Source organism: Macaca thibetana, chromosome 9 (genome assembly GCF_024542745.1).
Source record: "Macaca thibetana thibetana isolate TM-01 chromosome 9, ASM2454274v1, whole genome shotgun sequence".
Taxonomy (NCBI): Eukaryota; Metazoa; Chordata; class Mammalia; order Primates; family Cercopithecidae; genus Macaca; species Macaca thibetana.
Genome location: NC_065586.1, coordinates 82,685,000 through 82,712,154, shown reverse-complemented (window position 1 = coordinate 82,712,154; position 27,155 = coordinate 82,685,000). Strand labels below are relative to the sequence as shown.

The following is a 27,155-nucleotide window of genomic DNA, read 5'->3' as shown; positions in this document are numbered from 1 at the left end:
CTAAGTACAGCTAGTCTGCAGGCTAATCAGAAGCACATGAAGCTTTCCAACACAGATAATCTTCCCAGCAGGGCTGTCTACTGGATAGTGGGTGAATGAACAAATTGGATCCTCTGCCTTGGAGATGTTGCATGCCAGACCCATAAAAGGAGGACATCCTGAGTGGAAGAGCGGAAGCCAATGACTTTACAGAAAGGAGCAGAGGCAGAGAGGGTAGCTGAGTTACAATCACGGCAAAGTAGGAAACAAGAAGTCCCTGCTGCCCAGGGGGAGCAGACAACCCAGTGTCTAGAGTTATGCTGAGTTGTAAACAAGCTTCCAGTCTCTGAATTATATTTCACTCCATGCAAAGCCAAACGGCATGGCTATTTGTAAGTTTTTATAAGCAGAAGCTACTTAGAGATCCATCTCATCGTTTTTATTCCAGCATGTATTTTACAAGAAAACTTACTGCAGGGGAACCTAAATCTGTTTCTTACAATTTAAACTGTTCCCTCACCCTCCTTCTGGTCCACCCATGTACTTTTATTTTTCATTCTTGTTCTCACAAGAACTTTATCCCCTTGCCCTCTACCAGCCTCACTTTGATTATGTCCTCATGTTTTATATGGACTCTTTTAAGTACAAACTCCTGTAAAACCCATAAACCATTACCCACTAATGCAGCTCTGAAGTGGTTTTGCATTTTAAAAAATCATGGTCTGACATGAACTTAGAGAGGGAAATACTAGTGAAATGGAGTCTCAGAAGTGTGAGGGAGTGGGATGGGGTTGGATGATGAGAAATTACTAATGGATATTACATGCCTTATTTGGATGATGGATACTCTAAGAACTCTGACTTGACTACTATGCAATCTATGCATGTAACAAAATTGCACTTATAGCCCACACATTTATACAAATAATAAATAAAGATGTTCTTCCTCACACACACACACACACACACACAAACATGGCCAGAAAACGAATTTCAATCTTTTCTCTTTAGTGGGGCCAAGGTTGTCCACACCAACTCTGATCAAACTTTCTTCCCCATTGGATTCTGTAGCATGTCTAACCTCAGGATGGGTCTTACTGTTTTAATTTCAACAGACAGTGGAAGCACCAAGAGGTGACTAGAGGGGACTTTGGCTAGAGTGATCAAATGTCCAGGGCTTTGTACCTGTTGGTTCATCATAAAAATTAATGCCACCCCTTTCCACTTGCAAAAGTGCCTTAGCTTGGGTTGTAAACTTTGTGGTCACTCTCACTTACTCCCCCTCTCCTCTCTCCTGATCCCAATTTCCATCAACCTTCCCCAAAAGTAAACATATAATCTAAGCTCTCTTCTTGTATGATACTTATAGCCCCCAGATTTTCTTTGCTCACATTAAAGTCCCTTTAGTGAATATAATTCTTCTCTGATGACTTGTGCTTGCTCTCCTCAGAGATCAGAGGAAAGAAAAGGAGGAAAGCTGTGAACCCTCACAAATTAATAACTTTATCCTGTCACATTCCTCTTATCCTCTACATTTTTATCTTCCCATCTCTTCCTATCCTTCCTAAAGCTTGGCAGCTCATTACTGTCATTAGAGAGAAAGCCCCTTCCTCAATGACTAGAGCATGCCTCTCTCATTGTTCCCCGGATTTATTATATGGAGGCATCAGTATGGCTGTGGGTGAAAGAAAAGGATCTGGAATCAGCCTGGGTGTGAATCCCAGTTCCACCATTTACAACCTCTGTGCCGTTGGGCTAAGTACTTCCACTCTTAGGATTTTCCTGTCTGCATCAGTACAGTATGTGTAAGGAGAGTATATGCCTTTCAAGACTGCAAAGCTTAAACATGATGATACATATAAAGCACTTCGTTTCTAGTAGGTTTCAAATGCTAATTATATGTTGGATATTAGTATTATTATCCATTTCCATGCTAGAAGTTCATCCTCTTTTAAAACCACCATCTTCAAATTAGCACTGATGTCACCTGCCCTCATTTAACATCCTCCTATTTGGCCTTTCCCTGAAGACTTGAACACAGGCATATTGTTTTTCTCATTCCCAGGGACTTTTCTGAACCTGGTTTCCATCCCCTAAGCACTTTGGCTTCATGATTCTATGCCCACTGAGACTTCTTTCACCTTCATATCTTTGCCACACCAGGAATTAATATTCTCAGATATACAAAGTGAGGATGTGACTCAGTTCACTGGTCATAGTCCCCTTTCCTCTTTCGTTTATTAGCAACCCCCACGGCTAAGCTGTAGAGCCAGGATGAAAATCTAGGCCTTTCTGATTAAAAATTCATGATTTAGCTCTTATGTTTTACTATATTTTCAATTACAATAGACTATTGGTCTCTTCTCTTACAATTTTGTGTTGAATTAGTCTTTACTCCTGCCCCAGTCAGATTTTTTTTTTTTTTTTTTTTAAACAGGATCTCGCTCTGTCACCAGGCTAGAGTGCAGTGGCACGATCATGGCTCACTGTAGGCTCAACCTCCCAGGCTCAGGTGATCCTCCCACTTCGGCCTCCTGAGTAGCTAGGACTACAGGCGTGCACCACTACACCCAGCTAATTTTTGTAGATTTGTAGAGACTGGGTCTTGCTATGTTGCCCAGGCTGGTCTCAAACTTCTGGGCTCAAGTGACCCACCACCTCAGCCTCTCAAAATGTTAGAATTACAGGCATGAACCACTATGCCTGGCCAGGTCAGAGCTTTGGTACAGATGGAAAGTGTCTTGTCATTGCCCGCTTCAGGTGCATATCTTTAGAGCCTCAATATTAGTTAGTTGCTTGGCATTCCTAAGGGAACATACAGGGAAAGAGGAATAACAGAGGTATGGTTGACCACTGGATCAGAGCAATTTCTTCTGAGTCAAGTGATACTAATTGAAGTATTTTCTTGCATGGTGGATATTTCATACCCCAATCTTCCCAAAAGAAGGAATTACCTTCCCCTAGGAGGAGAACCATCTTGAGAATGATCTAGAAGAAAAAATAAAATGGCCTGATGAAAATTATTTTGGGGACAACTTTTAATTATTAGTTTAGGTAAGACAGGAAGCTCATTATGACTATAACCATAAACTTTATACTGGATTCTATGTGTAAAATTGGCAAAAGTTCAAATGTATTGCTAATCACTGACTTGAAGATAAGAGCGACTGGAAACACGTTGTTTATTCAAATTTAAACAAAATCAAACTTATGAAGTTCTGCACTACAGAGACCATGACTTTGGTCTTACTGTGTTGTTCCATTATGGATGGGCCAATGATAGACCTTCACTTGGTCATTTTATAACCATGTGTGACACAAGGATCCTGTTAACCTGGTTATGAAGCATCAGCTCAGGAAACAGATGTTTTATTTAGAAAGTCTGTCACTAATAACAAAATGAATATTTTTATTTTTTAATTGAGTCTTTAAAAACTAAATGAACTGGGCATAAATACTTCTCCTTTGCAAAAGTGTTTGAAAACTTCCCTAGTACTTAGTATAACAGGCTCTACTTACCAAGATTTGGTTCCTTTAAAATAGTCCTGACCTAAAGTCATCTGCTTAATTTCTTGTTTATTTTTCAACATATATTAAAAATGAAAAAAGTTCATATTTACAGATATCTTGAATGCTCTATATTGTTTAAATAAATATTAATTAGTCTTCTTTTTGATGTTGCATTAACCTTTGTTTTGGTTTTTTTTTTTTTTTTTTGAGACGGAGTCTCGCTCTGTTGCCCAGGCTGGAGTGCAGTGGCACGATCTAGGCTCACTGCAAGCTCCACCTCCCAGGTTCACACCATTCTCCTGCCTCAGCCTCCTGAGTAGCTGGGACTACAGGCGCCCGCCACCACGCCCAGCTAATTTTTTTTGTATTTTTAGTAGAGACAGGGTTTCACCATGTTAGCCAGGATGGTCTCGATCTCCTGACCTCATGATCTGCCCACCTTGGCCTCCCAAAAATGCTGGGATTACAGGCGTGAGCCACTCGCGCCCGGCCTGCATTAACTTATTAACTATTTATGTGGCCTTCTAAGTGAGAGTTCTCATTGATTATAGTAATTTATGTTTGTATGTTTTATTTGTAATAAGGGTTGGGGACTGTTAAACTCTGACCTCAAAATACCTGAGTTTGAGTCCTACTACTGCCACTTAATAACTCTGACTTGGGCAGCTTATTCAATGGCTTTAAGCCTCAGTTTTCTTTTCTGTAAAATAAAGAAAATAATATTTCCTACTCTGTAAGATTCTTGCATGTATTCAAGAGTAAACTGCATATGAAGCATACTACCTAGCATAACAGCCCAATAAATCTCAGAAATAATTGCTATTGTGGCTGTAGAACAGCAACAGTTTAGCACATGTGAAAACCTATATTACCCTAAGGGCTTCTGAACATGATTATTTCATCATTTAATGTAAAATAAACCAGATTAAAAAAATTAGATGCCCATAGTAGAGAAAAAAAGTAGGAAAGTGTCTTATCCCACTGATGGTATAAGAAAAGTCAGACACTAAGTTTCTGTCTGAAAGTCAAATTTGGCATCCCAGGATAACACAATGAGTTCTTTCAGACATTCAGTTCTTTGGACTTGAGTGGTTTGCAGAGCTGGCTCATTACAGGCGGATGGTTTTATTGTCAGATTGCAATGATTAAGTAATAAGGGAAATCTTATTTTAAAGTATCAGTCTTTGTAGAGTTAGTCCTTAGAGACTGTAGTTGTCATAAAACATCTGAATGGAAAAGTTCTATGAGAGGAAAACATGAGCAGTTTTCTCATAAAAGTTGACTCCATCCCCTTTCTGCCTCCCTAAATTACTTTGTTATAGAGCAACAGCTCAAAGGACCTGGCATTAGCTGCTGTCATTTTTGTTTCTTCACTAGTAGAAGAGAGAAAGTAAAATGCAAGGACAAGCCAATTGCTATGGAAAACCAATAAAGAGTAGCCAAAATTTCAGATAACAATCTTTTTCCTTTTGAAATGCTTTGTAATAATTTGTTTGCTCTATTTCAATGCAAAAGTTTCCTAAGTTACACATCTCAACCATTTAAAATATAAATGATTGACTTCAAATGAATGTGTAGAACTTTCCCCCCACATTTTTTACTTTAATGACATAATTAACATACTGCTTATTATCTAAGATGATGTTATTTTGAAAGCCTTAACAATGAATGTATCACAACCAGTGAAGTCTGCATATGATTAATTAATTTATTATTATTATTATTATTTTTTTTTTGAGACAGGACCTTGCTCTATTGCCAAGGCTGGAGTACAGTGGCATGCAACTCAGCTCACTGCAACCTCTGTTTCCTGGGCTCAAGGGATCCTCCCACCTCAGCCTCCTGAGTAGCTGGGACCACAGGCAGGTGCCAGCACACCTAGCTAGTTTTTTGTACTTTTTGTAGGGACAGGGTTTTACCATGCTGCCCAGGCTAGCCTTGAACTCCTGGGCTCAAGGAGTTTACCTGCCTTGGCCTCCCAAGATGCTGGGATTACAGGCATGTGCCACCATGCTTGGCCTTATGTGATGGATTTATATTATTGGCACCACTGAGTTACACTCCTCTCTCACACAGCCCTTTGTTGGAGAGCTTCTCTGTTTAATAGTTTATCTGTTTCTCAGCTATAACTGGCTGGAAATTCTAGGAGAGGGGATAGCTGGATGGGAGGAGGGAATGAGTTTCTCATCCTCAGGAATATGGAGACTACCCTCTTTACTTCTATCTCTGGTAGAATTCTGGATATATATGAATAACATTGAATATAACTACATATATTATGAATATATGTGTGTGTGTGTGTGTGTGTGTGTGTGTGTGTGTGTATATATATTCAATATCTTCTCTCATAGCCCTTATTTTGTCTGTTGCACTGTGGAAGGGGAGGTAGATAGATTCATGTGGAAAAATTAAAGTCACATTGTCACTTATTAAGTGGGAACTGACTCACTTCAATAGGCTCACCAGAATTCTCTATTGTGAAGAATATGGATTTTGAATTATCTTACAGACTAGATGTGTGACCTTTGGACGAACCACATAAGTCACAAAGCTAGTAAGGATTGAAATTAGGATTAGATCTCAAGTTGAATGATAGTATTTATGAAATTGAAAAATTCATACTAAATACATACATACATACTAAATACATACATCTGTCTGTGGGTAGACAGATTAGATACTATCGATGATTATGCTGAAAAGGCATGCAGAAAAAATCATAGTGACTAACATTTCTACCGTTTTCATTCTTTTTAAAAATTAAGATATCATAAACCTTAGTGACAACTGGAGTGTATGTGTGGTAACTAGTTAAATACTTTTCTCCTTTTCCTTGATTCTCATTTGCTATTCAACCCACTATGATTTGGCTATTTTCTTAATCATTCTGTTGAAAATACTGCTATGCAACAACATGCCCTAATTGCCCAAGTCGTCTCATTGTTTTCTACTTTCATCTTGTTTGACTTTTCTGCAGCATTTGACTCTCTTTTTCAGTCCTTTTTTGGAAGTCTTTGTGGATTTTCATGACATTACCCCCATCTGGTTTTTCTCTTATCTCTGTCATATCTTTCCAAGCTGCGTTCCATATCTGAATTTCTTTTCCCATTCTTAAATTATTGATTGGCATTTCATACTAGTTCCTCTGTCATCTGTCTCTTTATACTTCCCCTCACTGGTTACATTCAAACCTAGCGCTTCAACTATCATTAGTTATACTGCTGGATCTCAAGTCTCTCTTCTGCACACAACTTTTTCCTAAGATCTGGTTCCTTGTGTCCCCCATCTTCTTGGACACATCCACCTCAATGCACCACAGGCATTTCAAATTTGATGAGCCCCAAATGAAAATCATCTCTCTTCTCTCAACTCAACTTGCTCATCTTCCACCATTCTCTATTATCTACCAAATTTCTAAATCAAGAAAACCCTTCACCTCCACATTATATCCATTCCTTTAATGGAGTAATGTGTCAGAAATTTTTGATTGCCTGGCCAAAAGCCATTCCTAATTTTTTTCTTGATAAATAATATCTAGAAATTGTTTGGAGGAGCCATGTGTCTAGTTCAAAAGGAAGAGCTATGAATTGGTTATTTTAGTCTTGGCAATCCCATCCATTTCTGCCACATACTCATTTATCTATATTCTTCTGCACCGCATGGCCATTTGACTCATTTCTGGCCTATGAAAAGTAATGGAATGTCACCTGTGTGACCTCTTAAAGAGCTTTTTCCCCTAGACAAAATTGGGTGAAATTACACTTTGTCCTTGTCCCCTTTCTTCCTCTTTGGGATACTGTCATGTGAGATAATGATGCTTGGACTATGGCAGCTATCTTGCTACAGTGAGCAAAAAGTCTTAGAATGAAAGCCAATATGATGAGGATGCTGGTATAGAGGAATCAAGTGCAATCTGTGAGCTGAGGGTGGAGTACCCAAATGGAAAACTCTAGAAAACTGCTGGCAGCGTGAGAGTATCTAAATAATTGAGAAAAATTAAAAAGTCAAAAAATTAAAATTTGCCAGCCTTGACACTTATATCCAATGTTATGCACTAAAATGTAAGAAAAACAGGAAACTCAGTGGTGAGCAATAAAGATAAAAATATGGCTGGAAAGGAAAGCCTACCATAATATTAAAAATTTGTGATTATTTACTATATGATAAAATCTTAAAATTTTATTTATAATGTAGTTAAAAAGAAGCTATTATGGACAGGCAATCGATCAGTTCTGAATATATACTTTTAGAATGATATAATACAAGCTGAGCTTCACATGTCCAGAGCCACATTTTGCTAATCTAAGTCAGTTGTCTGTTCCTCTTACATACTTTGTCCTCTGAATTTCTGTTATGGTTCAATATGCCATTGCTCAGTGAGATCTCCAGACTGTGTACCTCAAACCTGCAAAAGTCAGGTTTAGTGATGCCCTCTCCTCCCTCTAACATCTGCATTATATAATAGTATTAAAGGTAACTTTTAAAGTAATAGAATGTTTTAAGTCATTCTCTTTTAGTTTGGCTAGTTTATTATTGAGTATATTTAAGTGGAGATTCTTCCTTGACTTAAAATCTCAGGAGAACCCAAGTAAAAACAGAAAAGATGAGAAGTCAAGTTGATGGAATTAATCTGGGGTTAGCACCTAAGATAATAAAGTGATTTGCTAATGGCAGATCTACTCAAAGCAACTTTTGAGAGACTCATTAGTTTGCAGGTCACACTGAAATGGAAGGATTAAGGACTATAGACCTCATCTAAACTTTGTACAGATCAATTTTTAAAGACTCAGAAAGGGCTGATATTATTGGCTAAATCAGCATATGTTTCAACCTTACCAGAAGACCTTGACAGAATGAGGAGAGTACAATATATGTGATTAAAATAATCAGTGATCTCTCAGGATCTTAAAAAAAGGCCAAATTTATTAAACAATAAGTATACTCTGATGTTGTATAATATATGCCTTTGAGGTCTCATTTTCTGGGGGCAAAGAACTATCAATGGCTCCTCATTGCCAAAACAGGAACATCAAAACCTCGCATATGTGCTATCACTTGCCTCTCTTGCCTCTGATCCTGTTGAGTCTAAATGCTACCCCAGACTTCTTCACTCAGACCTTCAGGCAGCCACAACCACTGGACTAGAGTTGGCAATCCCTGTTTTATAAGATGGAATCCCAGCTTTTAGGCATCGCAAGCAGGACTTGCCTATTCTTTATTCTTACACTTGCTACTCCATGTCTTGTAACATCAAGCTCCATCAATAATGAGTTATTTGAGATTCTCCCAAACATTGAGCTGTATCTTGTGCTTTTGCTCAAGATGTCTGTTTTGCCTGAAATGTCCTCCTGACCCTCCAAGTCTTTACCTGATTATCTCCTACTTATTCAGTCTCATGTTTTCATGAGGATGGAATTCCTAGAGTCATACCCTAGAAGCTCCTTTTGTGATGTTTGTGGAAAGCTGTTAGGGTATTAAAGGAAGGTTTAGAATTGATTACTTTTCCCACAAAACATCTCTGTTTGGGTTCTATGACTCATAAAGTCATTCAAGAATTATTATAAGTAGTTGTGTTTAATGGCACAACTACTATAACTTCCCATCTTCCCAGGAATCAGACCTAGTCTAGGCTCTGGCCTAGGGAACCAATGCCATCCTGTTCTCTTTATTGCTTCACTTTCCCCTCTGCCATAAGCCTATGCACACATAAAATTTTATCCTCTGGGTCCTGTTATCCTTCCCCTACTTCTCTAAAAAGGACAACTCTCAGTGAAACCACTAGTTCCTCACAATCAGGCAAACTCTAAATCCCAATTAGGATCAGCTGGAGCTCTGAGACATATTGAAAACATCTGTCATAAGGAAATTAACTCATTCTCTAAGATTTGTAACAGGCTCCCCCTTGCCTTTAGGAACCTGGGAAAGAGTGAGACAAAGAGATGTAGAAGTAAAAAAAAATAGTTTGTATGTGAGTTGGGGTCCGGGGTAGAGCATGATAGGAACAGGCGATAAGATGGGGAAAGAAGGAGACTTAAACATTAACTCAAAGTAAAGCTCAACCAAGAACATTTTAAGGTTCATTACTGTGTATCACAGTACTTTTTTGGTACTTTTTGAATTCAGAATGCGTGTCTAGCACTGCACAAAGGACAGGGAAGGAGTCAACAGAAAGAGCAAACATGCTTCTTAAAGGACATGATTTTCTTGAAGACCAGATCTATACAAATGAACAATTAAAATAATTCAAAACAACATAGGACCAAGTATTGTCATCTGTGGCTTTGAGAACCCCTATACTTAACTGGCTCATTTTTTGCTTTGTTGGGAGGGGTGGTGGGAAAATGACAACATCTAGATCTGCAGGGCAGGCATCATATCAATTCTTTCAGCACTAATGAGAACAAAAACCCAACCAGTGATTTGAAGTATTAAGTACCACAACCATAATTAATCCTACTGAGAAATATTATGTGACAAGAGGCAAATATGTTTTCCCTCATTGTCCTTGAGCTGTAAAATTAAAGGCTACCTTAGCCACATTATTGGAGAAAGGCTTTCAAGGACTTTTGAAAACATCTGTCCTCCTCTCAGCATTTTTTGTTTCTTTAGGCAGAAGAGCATGCTCTCAGTGGAGCTGAAAACTGGCACGAGCTAGAGATTCAAGCTACTGTAGGGGGCTAAGTAATTGCCCTTGTTATTCAAACTCTACTCATCAGTTTTTGCACCTTTGTGTGGACAACAAATTGATGTGAACAGGCTCCAGGTCCCAAGCTGAAAATGTTTCCAGGAGGAATAATTCAATGAACTGAGAAGATACACGTTGCATTTTTCATGAACTGCTTTGGGTTCCTGGAAATGTCAGTTATATAATTATAGTATATTACGTCACTCCTCAGCACCATTACTTGGATAGAAGAGAAGTATTTTAGTTCAGCCATGGTACTGTGTAACTATCTGCCTAGAAACACACAATTATATCACAAACCTTAATGTATTCCAAACTGAGCAACTGTTCTCTCTCTAAAATCTTTCTGTATCCAGTTTTGTCCTGGTGAATGACACTTGCTTAAGTCAAAAACATGAGTATTATCTCTTAATCGTCATAGTCTGCAAATTTTACTATGTAGTGTCTCTCAAACCCTCAAACCCATCCACTTCTCTCCATCCTCGCTATCACTACCCTAGTTAACCTTAATCGCTACTGGATTAATGCAACAGCCCCAGGCAAATTTCATGTCTCTGGTGTTTGATACATCTGATCTAATCCATTCTTCACACTGATTCATTCTAAAACATATTACCTTGCTTAAAATCCTTTTAATGATACTTTTAAAATATGTCATTAAAATTCACTTTTTACTTGTTGTACAGCTCTGTGAGTTTTAGCGAATCCATAGAGTTTTGTAACTACTGCTGCCACAATCGGGATATAGAACAGTTAGCTTCACCTTCAAAAAATTCCCTCATGCTGCTGCTTTGTAGTCAGAACCTTTCCCCAACCCTAACCCTAGATAACCACTAATCTGTTCTCCATCTTTATAGTTTTGCCTTTTCCAGAAGGCCATATAAATGGAATGATAGAGTATATAACATTTTGCTCATCACAGTGCATGTGAGGTTCCTTCATATTGCTGAATGTATTGATCATTCCTTTTTATTACTGTGTAGTATTCCATTGCATGCATGTACCTATGGTTTACACATGCATGTACTGAAGGACATTTGGGTTATTTCCTGGTGGGAGTAGTTATGAATACTATTATTATAAGTATTTGCAGAAGAGTTTTTATGCTTAATATAAGCTTTTATTTCTCCAGGATAAATATCTAGGAGTGGGATTATTGGGCCACATGGCAAGTATAGATAAATGCCAAACTCTTCTCCAAGTGGCTGTACCTTTTTTACATTCCATCGTAATGTATAAGAGCTCAAGCTGATCCACTTCTTAACGCTTGATATTGCCAGGTTTTTGTTTTTGTTTTTGTTTGTTTGTTTTTGAGATGGACTTTTGCTCTTGTTCCCAAGGCTGGGGTGCAATGGCATGATCTCAGCTCACGGCAACCTCCACCTCCTGAGTTCAAGTGATTCTCCTGCCTCAGCCTCCTGAGTATCTGGGATTACAGGCATGCGCCACCATGCCCAGCTAATTTTGTGTTTTTGTAGAGATGAGTTTCTCCATGTTGGTCAGGCTGGTCTTGAACTCTTGATCTCAGGTGATCCACCCGCCTCGGCCTCCCAAAGTGCTGGGATTATAGGCGTGAGGCTCTGTGCCCTGCCTGACAGGATTTTTCAAATTGATGGTGTTCACTCTTCATAATATAACTTAAATATGGTGATATAAACTCAACTATTATTAATACATCTTATGTTAGATGATAAGGGAATAAGAGAGGAAGAAAACACAATATTTGCTTCATATATATACAGATACATACATGAATACATATATATACACATATACATACAAACATATTTATAAGAAAATAAGGAAGAAATACTCATAACAATTACAGTCCTCATTTCTGTAAGGAGACACATGGTTATAGCTGTCATTTGTAACTATCTTCTGCTAGTATACATTCCATATTTCCTTTGTTCTCAGTAATCACTTCAGTTGGTCATGGTTCTTTGCCTGGTAGGTGAAAAACACAACCAAGTAAAATTCCCATTATTTTTGAAGAGTCTGGGCCCTTAGCAGTCCTACCTGAATTGTGATGTTGTGGTTTTGCATTGGCTTTAATCAAAGAACAGGGTAGTACTAAGAAACACCCTAAAAGATCTCCAATGTTTAAGACATACTCTTCCTTGCCTCCCATGTGTAGCAGCAGTCCAATTTCCCCTTGGTAACCGGGACTGATTACCCCATCCTACACAGTAGCTCCCTTCCTTGCCTGTTAATTCAGAGTCAGGAGGAGCCCAAGGTGACTAGTTAATGGTCGTCTTAACTTCTATTTCAATGAAATTATTGCTGTGTTTCCTAGTAAAAATATTTCTTCCATTGGAGCTAATACGTCTATACCAGCAGAACATAAGGTTGCAGGGATAGGAAGCAACCATTGTGCTAGTATATCACCAGGGGTAATATGAGTTGTGCCATTTCTACCAATTGATTCTTGGGACCCATGAATCCTGGCCATGGGAGAAACCGTATCATATATTGGATGCTGCTTCAGAGCATAGATAGCCTTTTGGAGGTATTGTCATATAATTGGCACTGAAATTGAGTCTTCAAAAAGCATTCCACTGTTTTTTTTTTTTTTTGAGACGGAATCTCACTCTGTCGCCCAGGCTGGAGTGCAGTGGTACGATCTCGGTTCACTGCAGGCTCCACCTCCTGGGTTCACACCATTCACCTGTCTCAGCCTCCTGAGTAGGTGGGACTACAGGTGCCCGCCACCACGTCTGGCTAATTTTGTTTATTTTTTTTATTTTTCAGTAGAGACAGGGTTTCACCGTGTTAGCCAGGATGGTCTCGATCTCCTGACCTCGTGATCAGCCCACCTCAGCCTCCCAAAGTGCTGGGATTACAGGTGTGAGCCACCATGCCTGGCCAAAGTATTCCACTATTCTATCAAGCTAGCTGCTTCAGGATGGTGGGGAACCTGGTGAAACCAGTGAATCCTATAGGCGTGGGCCCATTACTGCACTTCATTAGCTGTGAAGTGATTTCCTTGATCAGAAGCAATGCTGTGTGAAATACTATGATGGTGGATAAGGTTATGGTTGGTAGTTTTGGAAGAAGCTGAGAAGGCAAATCCAACTCCAGATTAAATGTTTATTCCAGTGAGAACAAAACACTGCCCTTTCCATAAAATAAATGCTCCAGTGTAATCCACTTGCCATCAGGAAGCTGGCTGATCAACCTAGGAAATGGTCCATATTGAGGACTCAGTGTGGATTTCTGCTACTGACAGATTGGGCACTCAGCAGTAGAGTAGCCAGATCAGCCTTGGCAAGTGCAAGTAATGGAAATTCAGCTCCAATTGAGCAAGGTAAGGATACTGGGCTATTGCGTGGGTCAGAGGATGGAAATATGACTGTCCCTCAGGAGTCAGAACCCCCGCAATCTCATCCTCACTGATCTCTTTGGATCAGCTTCGTGTGGCCTCTCTTGCTGAGCAGTTTTTTATGATGTTCTTTGCCCACAGTGTAGAACAAAGACATGCAACCTTTTCCTCGGTTTATGTTCCTTGGTTTCAGAGAGCACCTAGACTGAGTTGGAATCTTTGACTCTGATCATAAATCTCTGGAGAAAAACTTTGGTCCCACTTTGGCTTGGTTCCATCCTGCCTTTCCATGAACAATCAATTCTGGACAGCAAATTGGGCCGTGTTTACCAACATGGATGGAGGGCAGGAAAAGGAAGCTTGAGGTGGTGAGGAGGACAGCATGGTGGTATGAACATAGATCATTTTCAGAGAAAGAAGCTGGTGCATGGACAGAAAGGTCAATAAATTTTTCATGATGGAAAAGTCATGTGATATTTTACTATGGTGAGTACAGGACTCCCTTTTTTACTTTAAAAATTTTATTTAAATGAGAGAGTGTACTTAAAGTGCTTGCACAGTGCCTAACTAAACATATGATTATTATTGCTTGATTTGGCTCTGCCATCACAAGAGTACAAGCTCACTATAAAACTGGTTAATGCTTACTTCATCTGTTTCAGATGGTGGTTTTGAGTTTTAAACAAAAATCACATTTGATGGAAGCTGATCAAAAAATGGTACTAGATTAATCTTAATAAATGAAGCACTAAGCACAGTTGTTCCACCTTAATGTCTCTTCTGTGCTCCAGCCTTGTACCTCCAAAGACCTCTTGATTATGTCCACTGGGATGCCTCAATGACATCTCAAAAGCAACATGTGCAAAACTCCTTTTACTTCCCTAGTAGTCCCTTCTTAGTAACTGGCAACTTGTCCACCCTCACACTGTTGTTCAAATTTAATTCAGACAGTTGTCCTGATATCTCCGTGTATCTTAGTCCCTGTATCCACATGATCATGAATTCCTATTGATCCAGCCTCTGATTTATATCTTGAGTTGGTGTAATTGTAGTCTCTTCATTGGATTATTGAACAGTCTCCTGTGTGGTCTCCTTGTTTCCACCACTTCTCCCTCTCTAACTCATTTTCCATAGAGCAGCCAGGGTGATCTTTGCCAAACTCATACATTTATTTATTAGGTAACAAGATTCCTGAAGCGTCTATCTGAAGGCAAATATTTTGCTACTTCATCCAACTGGAGGTCACAATAATTATGAACTATCCCCAATCCTGAATTTATCTCCCAACAATTAGATTATACTGAAGTCTTTAGGAGAAGATTGTTAATGGACACCTTTTCAAAATAAACATTTCTTAGAAAATATTAACAAATATTGCCTTACATTAAATTAAAATTAGTTGTCAACTAAATTGTTTTGGGTGAATAAGGTCCTAGATTCAAGAACAATAAGAATGATTATAAAAGTGGCAATGTTTTATGTTTTATCATAAAACATATGCCACATAGGTTAAATAACTATTAACCTATAACCATGAGAACATTTTTGCCCTCAAAATATGTAGAAAAGTCCATGTTTTGGATAGAATATATACACTGTAATTCATCTCATTCAAAACACATGTGTGTTCCAGATACAACTTTTTTAGTCTCTTGAAAATTCAGGATTATGGATAGCTTATACGATGCTAATAAGATCAAATAGGACAAAAACACTTGCTTTATAATACTAGAATTAAAATAATATTTTAAAAATGACATTATATTTCCCCACAACACCCCAATTAATTACAAAGCAAAAATGGTAACTTTTTACTAGAGACACCTCACAATCATCACCTTAATACCTATTAGAGTAAACATCACCACTAATGGGGAAAATTGGCATCAAATGCCTTCTAATATGATGCATTGAGAAAAACGTGACATTTTTGAGTCCTGCCCATAGTGCAAAACTGAATCAAATCACGAAGAAATATCAGACAAGGTCAAATTGTCCACTTGTACTCTTAAAAATGTGAATGTCATAAAACACAAAAAAAGACCAAGAAACAGTTTCAGGTTAAGACATATAACCAAATACAATGATTGATCTGGGCCTTTTTTTTTTTCCTATAAAGGATTTAATTGGGACAATTGGCAAAATCTGAGTAAAGTTTGTAGTTTAGATAATGGTATTGCTTTAATATTAATTTCCTAGCTGTGAAAATTATATTGTGGTTATCTAAGAATGCTTTGCACTGATATATTTAGGCATGAAGGAATATCATGTTCACACTTAACCTCAGACTCAGAGAAAAGTATATGTGTGTGTGTATACATATGTATATATACACCCAGAGAGAGAGAGAGAGAGAGAGAGAAAGTAAAAGCAAATATGGTAAAATGTTAACACTTGGCTAATCTGGGTAAGGGATTCATGGATTTTTTGTACAATTCTTGCAATTTCATCTTAAATCTGAAGTTATGTCAAAATACTAATTTGTAAAAAATTAAAGGAAAAATAGACTCTACATTTGTCTCTATATTAGAATATTTGGGGGACATAGTCTCTTTAAATCAAGATTTTCCCACCTGCCAGAGGATTATCCTCTTCCTCAGAAAAGCATTCCTCTTTCTTCTATCCCTCTATGTTCAAATACAATCTGTCTTTAGTTGTTAATGAGATTGGTCCCTTCTACCCAAGCCTCAAGGGAAGAAAGAGTAGTCTGTACTGATAACTTCTACAGGACAACATTTATACGTATACAATTTAACGTGATACATAGAATAATTTGTTATATAACAATTTTGGTTTTAACTCAGTAGAATTATATTTACAGAAAACTGGGACTTCACTTGGCTTTCACATAGGGACTTGACATTGATTGTTAGTGAAAGTTGTGTGTTCCTCAACAATGTTACCAAGCTTCCCATATATATGCCATACAGGCCAGATGCTGGGGAGGGGACAATAAGGGTGGAGGTGCCCTCATGTTGTTTGCAGTTGTAGTTAGGAAAAAATGTGACACTTGTGTCAAAAGTTAGATACCTACATATGAATCAGGGTGGTCCCAAGGCAGATAATTAATTTACTCTTGAGTTATAGACAATAAATATTGATTAAATTGTTTTGCGTCCAATAAAAGTTAAGGAGGTATGTCAAGACCCACATTATTTGGATGGGCAGAGGATGGCAGGAAAGAGTCTGGGCACAGAGGGCAGATTAAGTTGGATTTGAACCTTGACTCTGCTCCTTACTGCTCTCATGATCCTAGGAATGCTCATTAGACTCTTCCAGCTCAGTTTCCTCATTTGGAAAAGGGAAAAAAATTTCTACCTTAAAGGGTGTTAAAAGGAGACAATGTTGGCAAATCACCTGATGTAAACAAGGCATTTATTCATTTAGTGATATAAGCTGAGTGCTCACAGCCTACTAGATTTCCATGGGCTTATCTAGAATAAATGTGTTAATAAAAATTATAAAACCCCTTTTAAAATTCAAAATTTTGATTTATTGAGAGGTTTTTTTTTTTTTTTTTTTTTGTGGGACAAAGTCTTGCTCTGTCGCCCAGGCTGGAGTGCAGTGGCGCAATCTCCGCTAACTGCAAGCTCTGCGTCCTGGGTTCATGCCATTCTCCTGCCTCATCCTCCCGAGTAGCTGGTACTACAGGCACCCACCACCACGCCAGGCTAATTTTTGTATTTTTAGTAGAGACAGGGTTTCACCGTGTTAGCCAGGATGGTCTCAGTCTCCTGACCTCATGATCCGCCTGCCTAGGCCTCCCAAAGTGCTGGGATTACAGGTGTGAGCCACCGTGCCTGGCCACAGTTGTATGTTTCAATGTCATTTTGTTTGTTTAATAGAAATGGAGTCTCACTATGTTGACCAGGCTGGTCTTGAACTCCTGCCCTCAAGCAATCCTCCTACCTTAGCCTCCCAAAGTGTTGGGATTACAGGCATGAGTCAGTGTGCCTGGTTAATATATTTAATGTAATGAAGATTTGAAGTCTCAAAGAGAAGCCTGCCTCCTGCCTATTGCCTATGAATATTTTAAAACTACCCTACTTGTGGGTATTCGATAAAGTCTAATAGTTACAATTATTTATAATTTTAAAATGCTAATTGTTTTTCCTAATGTAAGATTCTCCCAACCTGGAATGAATTTTTATTTTCTTCATCTGTAGGACTCAAACAAATAACCAGCAGCAAACCATGGACTACGTGTGTTAAAACACCACAGAGTAAGGGAAAGTTTTTATAGAAACTCCTTCTCATATGTTCCACTGTGTCCTCTCTCCAGCTTTGAACATGACCTTCAATTGTCAGGCTTAAATGTAGTAATTTTATTTGGCTGTTGAACCTAATTATAATGAATGAAAGGCTCTATGACTTATCGCAGATGAGGTGGTGAGCCTTTTTCAGAAATGTTGCCTTCAAATAGACTTTTGTAGCTCAATATATTTGTGGCACCTAACAGCTGTGTGCTACTCCTAGAAAATTTAATCCCACACACTGATCATTTGGCACAGAAAATAAGATGTGGGTTAGGAAGGGGAACCTTAGATTTAAATTGTGTATACAAATATTTATGTAAGCATAAAATACTATCAACACACACACAGATGCTGTAGTATTTACACTTTACATGGTGAGAAATCTAAAGATTAATTCTGACATTATTTTCAAGGGGAAGATTCTTTTCACATGAGTTTAAATAGTTTGGATACATTGTATTTTTTTTTTTTTTTTTTACTTTAGGGATTAGTTAGGCCTCATTTATTAAGCAAACCATCAAGCTGCTAAAAAAGACCAAGAACATCTGAAAAATATAATCCCATTCTTCAAAGAAAAACTTACAGTTTTGAAGACATTTTATGTGAAAACCTGAAACAATAATAGATCTTCGGAGGACACATTATTTGTTTTTCCTATGGGTTACACACACGGGATTTCAGGTACAGGAAAGATCTACATAGGAAGGCAGAATAAAAGGGATTTCTAGAGGGTAACTGTTAAGATGGAACTTAAAGGAAAAATATGATTTATATAGACAGTGAGTAGGGTCTGATTAAATATTGCATATTTTTGTGTATATAAACTTTGTGTATATCATGCACTGCAATTCACTGTGATTTTTTAAAATTAGTAAACTTTGGCTTTTAGAGCACTTTTAAGTTTATGCAAAGTTCATCAGAAAGTATGAAGAGTTTCCAAATACCCCCATTTCCACATATGTTCAACCTCTCCCACTATCAACATCTAGCACCACAGTGTTACATTTGTTACGACTGATGACGTGCCACATCTTGTGTGATACAATTCAGCCATCCCTGTTGTATATGAGAAAGCAAAGGTTTCTCATATACAAAAGTTTCTCATATACAAAGCTTAAGTAACTTTCCAAAGATCACTTATCTACGAAGTATCTGAGCTAATATCTGAATCCAGGTCTCTCTGAATTATTTGCATATTTTATCACTGCCTCTCATACATGAAGATGTATAATAAATTAATAAAAACCAGAACAAGTAGCACTGATAATTGTTATCAATTCCCATATGCAGATAGTTCTCTAGCAATGATGTCTATTGCTCTTGTACAAAATGCAGGTAGTTTTCTAGCAATTATGTCTATTGTTTTTGTACAAAATAATTTTACCTTTCCATGTAAAGAATTAGTTTTTTTAGCATCTCAGTGACACATAAAACTGTGTGAACTCATCCTATTTGGCCAAGATGGAGAATATACACTTAAACCTAAACTATTCTAGGGCTCTCAAAAAACAAGTAGTGGCTTGAATTGTGCCCCCCTTTTCCCCTCCCATTTTTTTTTCCTGGGTGGAAAAAGTGTGTTCACCCAGAATTTATCAATCTAACTTAACTTAGAAAAATTGTATTTGAGGATGTAATTAAGGTAAGGATCTTCAAATTAGATCATCCTAGACTAGGGTAGGCCTTAATGAATGTTAAATGCAAAGTATCCAATGAAAAGTGTCTTTAGAAGAGAAGACATAGACACAGAGAAGAGCAAAAGAAGTCGCAAAGAGAAGACCATCTGAAGATGGAGGCAGAGACTGAAGTTGTATAGTTATAAGCCAAGCAATACTTGAAACCATCAAAACCTGGAAGAGGCAAGGTAGGAGTCTCCCTTGGAGCCTTCAGAAGGAGAACAGCCCTGCCAGCACATTGATTTTAGACTTCTGGCCTCCAAAACTGAGAAGGTATTAATTTCTGTCGTTTTTAAGCCACTAAGTTTGTAACAATTTGCTATAGAAGCTCTAGGAAATTGATGGTTTTGACTTAAAGAATTTCCACCTTCTTTCCTTTCCCTTGATAAGAGTTTGTGTCAGTGTTGACGGCCATTTCAGTTAACATGGCTGTAGCAATAGACATGGCTGGTTGTGTGTTCCACCTTCCATGGAATAAACTTATCTTTTAGAAGTAGTTGTCCAGACAGGGGCTACATTTCCCATCACTTTCATCTTGATCGTGTATGTCCAGTTCTGACCAATGAAATATGAGCAAAATTGACATGTGTTACTTCTCAGGGAAAGCACTTAAGAGTGTGTTTTTTTCCTACTTTCTTGAATCATGTCTATTGGCTGGACCAGAAGACTCCAAGGATCTAGCAGATGGCAACACCACAAGATGCCATTGCCACTGTAGCTTAATGAAGCACATGACACTATTGAGGGGATTGGGTTTCTTAAACAAAAGTGAGGTTCTGTCAGTCAACTCAGGTATTTGAAAAATACCTTTCCAAAGGACATATTCTTAGCTTCTTGAGTAATGATGACAGTATTTAACTATAAATTAATATTCAAATGTTAATGAAACACTTTCACTAAATACTTATTTAATTCTTACAAGACCCCTGTCATGTAGCTAAAACCAGTTGAGCTAACTAACATTAGAATTAAGAAATTTTGACTTCAAATCCACACCTCTTTCTCTGCAGTACCTCATTTACAAATGGAAATTCTTACTGCCTGGGAGACCTAAGCTTGTCATCTGTAGTGAATATGTGCTTTTTTTTTTGATACCTAGTATGTATTTTACTTTCTTTTAGTTAATGCTAATCCGAACTTCTGGGAGAACCACCCTTTCTGCCACTCTCAGCCTAACTAAAGTTGACTCTATCGAATCCAGAGTCATGAGAACTCTGGAGAACATGTGATTCAGACTGGCCAATCAGAAAGGGCATTCCTCTGGTCTGTGGTCCAATATAGGCCAATGAGAGTCAGGTCCAGAACTTTCATTGTGTAGGGGAAAATATAAGAAACTGCATTGCGGGCAGCTATCTTGCTCACCATGTAGCATCTAAGAAGGAAACTAACAGAGTTGACATATCAGACACAGGGAACCGAAGACGTCTTTTCAGACCCTGAACCCTGTCAAGTCAGAAGTCAAATTTATTTGTTTGTGGACTTTTCAGAAGATTCCCTCTTCTGCTTAAACCAGTTTGAGTTAGATTTTCTTTATCAACTGTTTATGAAATAGGGACTTTTACCTCATGTGGATAAACAGTTATTTAAATAAGAAAAGTAAGATACTCCCGTATCCAGTATCCAGTACAGACCTATTTCATGCTTAATCACTTCTAGTTTCAGAACTTTGAGCCAGGGACATTGAGCTAGTGTAGCCCCAGGTACAAGATTTGAAAATTTCCTGCTCAGGGCCGGGTGCAGTGGCTCACACCTATAATCCCGACATTTTGGGAGGCCGAGGCAGGTGGATCACAAGGGCAGGAGATCAAGACCATGCTGGCTAACACGGTCAAACCCTATCTCTACTAAAAAAAAAAAAAAAAAAAAAAAAAAAATTAGCTGAGTGTGGTGGCGGGCACCTGTAGTCCCAGCTACTCGCGAGGCTGAGGCAGGAGAATGGCGTGAACCTGGGAGGCGGAGCTGGCAGTGAGCTGAGATCGTGCTACTGCGCGCCAGCCTGGTGACAGAGCGAGACTTGGTCTGAAAAAAAAAAGAAAAAAGAAAATTTCCTGCTCAGGATTCTGCATCCTTACTCATGAGGTCTGAGTGTTAGGAGCCCAAAACAGGGAGAAGCTCAGTAAAAAGAAAATTTGTTGAATGTTGAGTGAATCTGGGGTAGTATGGACTTCTATGAAGTTCCAAATATGTATTCTTGCCTTACTATTGAAATAAATTGTTCATAATTCTGCAACAGCTTGTGATTTAATGTTCAGTAAGATAAACTATTTTTTTTCTGTTGCTTTGTAATTACTTGAAGTACACCTTATCGACAATAACACCCAAAATTTAATTGTGTGACTATGTTCTTATACATATGAGAGAGGGTATGGGAGGGAGGGTGAAGAGATTCCTTTGCCAAGGGCTGGAGTTTTAAAATGCAGTTCATGTGTTGTATTTGCCTTATTGACATTTATCCTTCATTATAACCTAGAGTTAGGCTATTTAGATCATCACCACATCACAGTCGAGAGCTATGAATGATCTTCATTGATTTTGTTATTTCATTTCTTTAGTACATATACAGCAATTTGCCCATCCAAAATTACAGTTGTGCTATTTCTGAATCTATGCTGCTTTAGTGTTTGTAAGTATGAAAGGAATTTGGGAAATACAATTTTCTGATTATTTGAGATGAGATTTTTAAAAATGTACACTGAGAGAAAATTATTTTAATAGTTTCAAACAATTTTTAACAGGATCAGTATAAACTAGCAGTTGATTTCTCCATAATTATCAAAATTATTTATACTTGAGGTCTTGACTAAGTAGGGCTGAAATTAACAACAGGTCTCACACTGTTGGCTCAGAAATCATCCCAGGAAGCTTGTCTTATTGATTATATGTCATACTTAGCTCTTATGAGATGATCTGGTCCTTTTTAAAAAAGTATCTCTTTCTTCATTCTTTGTGAGAGGTGACAATGTGCTAGCAGCCCTCACTCTCAGCGCCTTCTCGGCCTCGGCGTCCACTCTGGCGGCGCTTGAGGAGCCCTTCAGTCCGCCACGGCACCATGGGAGCCCCTCTCTGGGCTGGCTGAGGCTGGAGCTGCCTCCCTCTGCTGCGGGGAGGTGTGGAGGGAGAGGCGCAGGCTGGAACTGGGGCTGCACGCGGCGCTAGTGGGCCAGTGTGAGTTCCAGTGGATGCGGGTGCAGGCACGGGCTCCCCTGGCCCCGCACACGGAGCGGCCAGCTGTCGCCGCTGGCCCAGCACAGCGAGGGGCTTAGCACCCGGGCCAGCAGCTGCAGAGGGTGCATCGGGTCCCCCAGCAGTGCCGGCTCGCTGGCGCTGTGCTCCAATTCTTGCTGAGCCTTAGCTGCCTCCCTGCGGGGCGGGGCTTGGGACCTGCAGCCCACTATGTCTAAGCTCCTGCCCTGCTGTGGGCTCCAGGGCGGCCCCAGCCTCCCTGATGGGCACTGCTCCCTGCTCCGTGGCGCCCGGTCCCATCACAGCCCAAGGGCTGAGGAGTGCAGGCGTGGCTCGGGACTGGAGGGCAGCTCCGCCTGCACCCAGGGTGCAGGATCCACTAGGTGAAGCCAGCTGGGCTCTTGAGCCGGATGGGGCTTGGAAAACTTTTATATCTAGCGGGAGGATTGTATGTGCACCAATCAGCACTCTGTATCTAGCTAATCTGGTGGGGACTTGGAGAACTTTTATGTCTAGCTAGAGAATCGTAAATACACCAATCAGCACTCTGTCTAGTTCAAGGTTTGTAAATACACCAATCAGTACTCTGTGTCTAGCTCAGGGTTTGTAAATACAACAATTGGTACTCTGTATCTAGCTAACTCTGTGTCTAGCTAACGTAGTGGGGACTTGGAGAACTTTTCTGTCTAGCAGCACTCTATGTCTAGCTCAAGGATTGTAAACGTACCAATTAGCACTCTGTGTCTAGCTCAGGGTTTGTAAATACAACAATGGGTACTCTGTATCTAGCTAACTCTGTGTCTAGCTAACCTAGTGGGGACTTGGAGAACTTTTCTGTCTAGCAGCACCTCTGTGTCTAGCTCAAGAATTGTAAACGCACTAATTAGCACTCTGTCAAAACAGACCAATCAGCTCTCTGTAAAAGAGACCAATCAGCACTCTGTAAAATGGGCCAATCAGCACGATGTGGGTGGGGTCAGATAAGGGGAATAAAAGCAGGCTGGGGGAGTCAGCAGTGGCAACCCGCTAGGGTCTCCTTCCACACTGTGGAAGCTTGGTTCTTTTGCTCTTTGCAATAAATCTTGCTGCTGCTCACTCTTTGGGTCCATGCTGCCTTTATGAGCTGTAGCACTCACCGGGAAGGTCTGCAGCTTTACTCTTGAAGCGAACGAGACAGCGACGGTCTGCAGCTTCACTCCTGAAGCCAACCAGACCACGAATCCACTGGGAAGAACGAACAATTCCAGACGCGCTGCCTTTAAGAGCGGTAACACTCACCACGAAGGTCTGCAGCTTCACTCCTGACAGCGAGACCACGAGCCCACCAGAAGGAAGAAGCTCCAGACACATCTGAAGGAACAAACTCTGGACACACCATCTTTAAGAACTGTAACACTCGCCGCAAGGGTCCGCAGCTTCATTCTTGAAGTCAGACCTAGAACCCACCAATTCCAGACACATTTGGAGGCTTGAAGTGAATTTGGCAGTATTTGTTAAACACCTTCCAGATCTTTTCATTTACCACTCTTCAACATTCGGTTCTCACTGCATCCATTTCAACTTTTTCTGCTCTTTTCTAAGTTGCTTTAGTAATGTTAAATCATCCAAATTTTTATCTTTCTCCTCTTGGAAGTTTTTTACTACTGCTGAGGTCTGGACTAGACAATTGTTTTATGGCTCTTTCCCTACTGGCATGAGCTGCTATCAAAAACTCATAAAATTGTTTATAGGTTTGGCTGGCATCAATTTTTTCCCTGCAAAGGAAGCTGTGGGAACCATAGTGTTTAACTCATGTACTGTTCTGTTATCAATGTTCCTCATCACCTTGAATAATTCCTGGAACTTACGAAACACCTCACAATTCACATCACCGCTGGGTGCCGCCATGTTGGACCAGAAAAAATGAGATGCTTTAAACTGCTTAGCTTACATTGATTTCCTACTTGTAGACCTTGGAAAAGACAGGTTCTCTGATTTCTTCTTCTACATGAGCAACTGGAAAGGATGAAGTGAGGCTGGGTATAGAATAGTATGTGAAGAGCACTATTTACTATATGCAGAAGAGGAAAATCCTACCATACATGTGCTCCTCAGTTAATAGGTTTTCTGTAGAATGTAAACTTCTTGAGGCCAAGAACCTTGACTATCCTTTGGAAGAGCTAATCCATGGTGAACGCTAGATAAATATTTTTTGAATAACAACTGAAAAGGTGGTTGAATAAAGAACTCTTCCAGAAATTAAACAAATAATGCCATAAGTTTCATTGTAAAACTCAGGGTCCAATCACACTTTAGTCTAATTCAATCCTGTTAATCATTAGAAACCAGTAGTTCTTATCAGCACAGGCACAAACTATTTTATTTATCTATGTATTAGTTAATAATTTATTCAACAAGTAATAGTTGAGTGCTTACAAAATATTAGCCTGAAATTGTCAGTAGAGGATGGTAACATCCCCTTTTCCCCAGAGGGGTGTTTGAAAATGTTTGGGCACATTTGTCATTGTTGTTGTTACAATTACTGTCTTTATTGGCGTTTAGCGAGTTGGGGGACAAATATACTAAATATTGTATAAACTCTTCCACTATTAGTGGAATTTGAAGTTTGTTTTGAGTCATTATGAACATTCCATACTTGTATGCTGGTAAGATTACTTTCTTAGGGCATATGTACAAGAGTTTCAAAGGCTTAAAAGCTCTCTTAATCATGGCCAAAGTAATACATTTTATGTCACAACGCTGAAACACACATATGTGTGTGGATAACTGAAACAAGTAATTCATGAGAAAATATTATCCCTTAGTATGTTTTTATGCACACTGATTTATTAAAAAATAATGCTACTTGCTACATACTAAATTGATTTTCAAAACCTATTCATTCATCAAAACTCAGTTTAAAAAGCAAAAATCTGCAGGGCATACCTAGTAGTGGAATTATTGGATCAAAGAGTATGCTCATGTTTTTCTCAAAATACCATGCTATTTTTAAAGTTGTTATTTTAACTTGTACCTACTAAGAATGGATGAAGAAATTCTGTTGCTCTAAAACTTTACTTTTGGTCCTTTTAAATTCTACACGCATGTGTGTTATTGTACTATATAAAATTTTGTATCTTTTTAACATTTAACATTAATACAATTTCTAGTGTCATTAGTTGGTATTAAAACGTGAGATTTTTTGAATTACAGCATAATATTTCATTGTAAGGATACATTATCATGTATTTAATTCTTCCCCTATTGTTGAACATAACTATGCTTCTAAGACTTTAGATAACTCTGTAATTAAATCATTAATTATATATACTATTTTACTAATTGATCTCTGGTTGCATCTTATGACAGATTTCAAGACCCAGGATTACTGGATCAAAGGGAATGGCCATGTTTATAGCTTTTGATATACATTTTCAATGTATACCTGTTTATTTTTGATAGATCCAGGATTTCCTACTTTTGACTGAGTAAAATCAAGTTTAACTAAACATATAACATTAGACACCAGTGTTCTATTTATAAAACATTACCCTTAAATAGATTTGGAAATGTGTTTTCCAGTCTCCATATTTAGAATGGTAAATGTAAACAGAAGAAAGGAAAGAACTTCCAGCCTTAACACTGTATTAATTTATTTTGCTCTAATAGCTGTTTGCCTCACTGTGGAATAAAAATAACACTGCACTAGCCACCAGAAGGCCTGACTTTTAATTTTGCCCCTCACCTGCCACATGAATCTTCCTCCATAGAATATTTTGTTCTGCTCTGCCTATCTCACAGAGGATATGTGAGAGTTAAATGACCTACAAGAAGCAAAACCATCAGTATTCAAATTGATCAAGTGAAAAAACTGAAATCATAAGAAGTTCATTTGGAAATATGTTTAATCTAGTCAATTGATTTACCACAAGGGCATAGGTCTTGAGTAAGAAATCAGATTTTCCATGGATTTTACCAAGGAGATAAGACTGGATTCCGCACCTAGTAGACAATATTTTTCTTATTTGTTTATTTTTTTTAAATATAAAAGACAACTTAAAGAAAGAAAAAGTAAACTTCCCATAATTAAAAGGTAAACAAACAAAAGCAACAACAACAAAAAAGCCCAATGCCTGGGTACAGCAGCTTGAGGTCCTAATTTAGTAGGTCTAGAATGGCATCTGGGCTTTGACATATTTTGAAACTCTTTAGGTGATTTAATGTGTAGGTGGAAATGTGATCTTCTGGAACTACACTGTCCAGTATGGTAGCCACTAGTGACATGTGGCTATATACATTTAAATTTAAACTAATTAAATAGTATTAAGAATTTAGTTGCCTAGTAACGGTAGGCACATTTCCAATGCTCAACTGTCACATGTGGCTGGGTTGGTACTTACCATCTTGGACAGCACAGAATAACTTTTCTAACATTACAGAAAATTCTTCTGTTAGATAGCACTGGTCTTAAGGCATATACAATTGATGAAGAAAGAAAAACTTTTGATAAGCGAGTAGTAGTTTTTCTTCTTTTCTCATTCATCAAATACTTACTGTGGGCTTGCTGT

General features: G+C 38.6%; 1 pseudogene; it reads right to left on the bottom strand.

Moving 5' to 3' along the window:
* On the bottom strand, window positions 1–24,495 carry LOC126962266 (protein MIX23-like; annotated as a pseudogene).
* Window positions 24,496–27,155: the final 2,660 nt, after the last annotated feature.